Source organism: Oryctolagus cuniculus, chromosome 9 (genome assembly GCF_051225735.1).
Source record: "Oryctolagus cuniculus isolate XC-2025 breed Fujian yellow rabbit chromosome 9, ASM5122573v1, whole genome shotgun sequence".
NCBI classification, from domain to species: Eukaryota; Metazoa; Chordata; class Mammalia; order Lagomorpha; family Leporidae; genus Oryctolagus; species Oryctolagus cuniculus.
Window position 1 is genome coordinate 108,001,898 of NC_142875.1, and position 3,261 is coordinate 108,005,158.

General features: G+C 46.4%; 1 pseudogene across 1 annotated transcript; it reads left to right on the forward strand.

Moving 5' to 3' along the window:
• Positions 1-853: 853 nt before the first annotated feature.
• On the forward strand, positions 854-2,767 carry LOC127486761 (heterogeneous nuclear ribonucleoprotein A1-like 2; annotated as a pseudogene). Its single transcript, XR_016212986.1, has one exon. The product of XR_016212986.1 is annotated as a heterogeneous nuclear ribonucleoprotein A1-like 2 (transcript).
• The last annotated feature ends 494 nt before the right edge of the window (positions 2,768-3,261 follow it).

Genomic DNA, 3,261 nt, shown 5'->3' on the forward strand with positions numbered 1-3,261 from the left:
TCCCTCCTTCCTTTTTCTCTTCCTCCTTCCCAATCAGTTTTTTCTTTCTGAGATCCAATTTAAGCTTATTTAAATATTTTGACAGTGTCCCACAATGTTTGAATGCTATGTGACTTTTTTCACGCTTTACTTATTTGTTCTTCCATTTGGGTAGCATTTTGAACTACCTCTGTGTTTCCTGTGTTTTTCTTTCAGCAAAATTTTAGAATAATTTCTGAATGTCATCTATGACCAACGTTATTTCGGGACCAACCATTGCTACTGTTCTTTCCCTTGTTCCTCAGGCATCTTATTTTCTTGAAAGCTGCTCCATTTTTTTCGAATTAGGAGCTAGTGATAAACAGTATTTATATCTGACAATGGATGCATATCCTCTGGAGCAGTTAGTGTAGGCAAAATAGACAAACTACTCAGGAGTTCATTTGGTTTGGGCTTATTTTTTTGCTATGCTCATGACAAAGCAGAAGTTGAATTCTCTACTTTTTTTTTTTTTTTTGACAGGCAGAATTAGACAGTGAGAGAAAGAGAGAGAGGCAGAGAGAAAGGTCTTCCTTTTTCCATTGATTCACCCCCCAAGTGGCCGCTAAGGCTGACACTGCACAGATCCGAAGGCAGGAGCCAGGTGCTTCCTCCTGGTTTCCCATGCGGGTGCAGGGGCCAAGCATTTGGGCCATCCTCCACTGCCTTCCTGGGCCACAGCAGAGAGCTGGACTGGAAGAGGAGCAACCAGGACAGAATCCGGTGCCCCGACCTGGACTAGAACAGGGGTGCTGGCGCCGCAGGTGGAGGATTAGCCTAGTGAGCTGCAGCGCCGGCCTGCTCTACCTTTTTTTTAAAAAGATTTTTTATTGGGATACGCTCGTTGGCTTACTCCTTTCTGCCTGCGGACGCCGCCAAGGAAGCATCGTCGAGTTCTCTCTTCCCACCGCCGTCATGTCGAAGTCAGAGTCGCCCAAGGAGCCCGAGCAGCTGCGGAAGCTCTTCATCAGAGGGCTGAGCTTTGAGACGACCGATGAGAGCCTGAGGAGCCATTTTGAGCAATGGGGTACGCTCATGGACTGCGTGGTAATGAGAGACCCGAACACCAAGCGCTCCAGGGGCTTTGGGTTTGTCACCTACGCCACCGTGGAGGAGGTGGATGCGGCCATGAACGCAAGGCCACACAAAGTGGATGGAAGAGTTGTGGAACCAAAGAGGGCTGTGTCGAGAGAAGATTCCCAAAGACCAGGTGCCCACCTCACTGTGAAAAAGATCTTCGTGGGTGGCATTAAAGAAGACACTGAAGAGCATCACCTCCGAGATCACTTTGAGCAGTACGGGAAAATCGAGGTGATTGAGATCATGACTGACCGAGGCAGTGGCAAGAAGAGGGGCTTTGCTTTTGTGACCTTCGACGACCATGACTCCGTGGATAAGATTATCATTCAGAAATACCACACTGTGAATGGCCACAACTGTGAAATGGGGAAGGCCCTGTCGAAGCAGGAGATGGCCAGCGCTTCGTCCACCCCGAGAGGTCGAAGTGGTTCTGGAAACTTTGGTGGTGGTCGTGGAGGTGGTTTTGGTGGCAATGACAACTTTGGTCGTGGAGGAAACTTCAGTGGTCGTGGTGGCTTCGGCAGCAGCCGCGGTGGAGGTGGTTATGGTGGCAGTGGGGATGGTTAGTTACAATGGATTTGGTAATGACGGTGGTTATGGAGGAGGCGGCCCTGGTTACTCTGGAGGAAGCAGAGGCTATGGAAGTGGTGGACAGGGTTATGGAAACCAGGGCAGTGGCTATGGCAGGAGTGGCAACTATGACAGCTATAACAACGGCGGAGGCGGCTTTGGCGGTGGTAGTGGAAGCAATTTTGGAGGCAGCGGAGGCTACAATGATTTTGGCAATTACAACAATCAATCTTCAAATTTTGGACCCATGAAGGGAGGAAATTTTGGAGGCAGAAGCTCTGGCCCCTATGGTGGTGGCGGCCAAAATTTTGCCAAACCACGAAATCAAGGTGGCTATGGTGGTTCTAGCAGCAGCAGCAGCTATGGCAGTGGCAGAAGGTTTTAATAACTGCCAGGAAACAAAGCTTAGCAGGAGAGGAGAGCCAGAGAAGTGACAGGGAAGCTACAGGTTACAACAGATTTGTGAACTCAGCCAAGCACAGTGGTGGCAGGGCCTAGCTGCTACAAAGAAGACATGTTTTAGACAATACTCATGTGTATGGGCAAAAAAACTCGAGGACTGTATTTGTGACTAATTGTATAACAGGTTATTTTAGTTTCTGTTCTGTGGAAAGTGTAAAGCATTCCAACAAAGGGTTTTAATGTAGTTTTTTCTTTTTTTCTCTTTTGCACCCATGCTGTTGATTGCTAAATGTAATAGTCTGATCATGACGCTGAATAAATGTGTTTTTTTTTTTTTTAAATGTGCTGTGTAAAGTTTACTCTGAAGCCATCTTGGTAAACTTCCCCAAAAAGTGTAAAGTCAGAATTCATCAGGGTGATGCCAGGTTCCATTTGAGATTTATTTACAAAATGCTTGGGTGGAGAAGCTGTTCTCAGATACATGAGTTACTGTTGTGACCTTCTGAAGTTCACCATTAAAAGCCACCCAAGCAAAGTCATGGGGTTATTTGGTTATAAGAATGATTGTTGGCACATCCTTTGCAATATATCTAAATTGAATAATGGTACCAGATAAAATTACAGATGGGAATGAAGCTGTGTATCATCCATTATCCTGTGTAATCAATAAACGATTTAATTCTCTTGAAAAAAAAAAGATTTTTTATTTATTTATTTGACAGGTAGAGTTACAGACAGTGAAAGAGAGAGACAGAGAGAAAGGTCTTCCTTCCATTGGTTCATTCCCCAAATGGCTGCAATCCCAGACCTATGCCTATCCAAAGACAGAAGTCAGATGTTTTCTCTTGGTCTCCCATTGGGAGCAGGGACCCAAGCACTTGGGCCATCCTCCACTGCCTTCCCAGGCTATAGCAGAGAGCAGGACTAGAAGAGGAGCAACGGGGACTAGAACCAGCACCCATATGGGATGCCGGCACCACAAGCGGAGGACTAACCTAGTGCGCCATGGCACTGGCCCTTCAGTTTATGCTGAATCTGCCACGCTGGTGAGGATTTTCATGCAACACCTCAACCACCCATAATCTTTGCATTCATGAAACACAGAGAAAGTTTCTTTAAGGGCTCTTGACCTTACATACTAGTAGAAGAAAGCAGTTGTTGCTTGCTCTTCAGTGCTTACTAAGCTCCTAG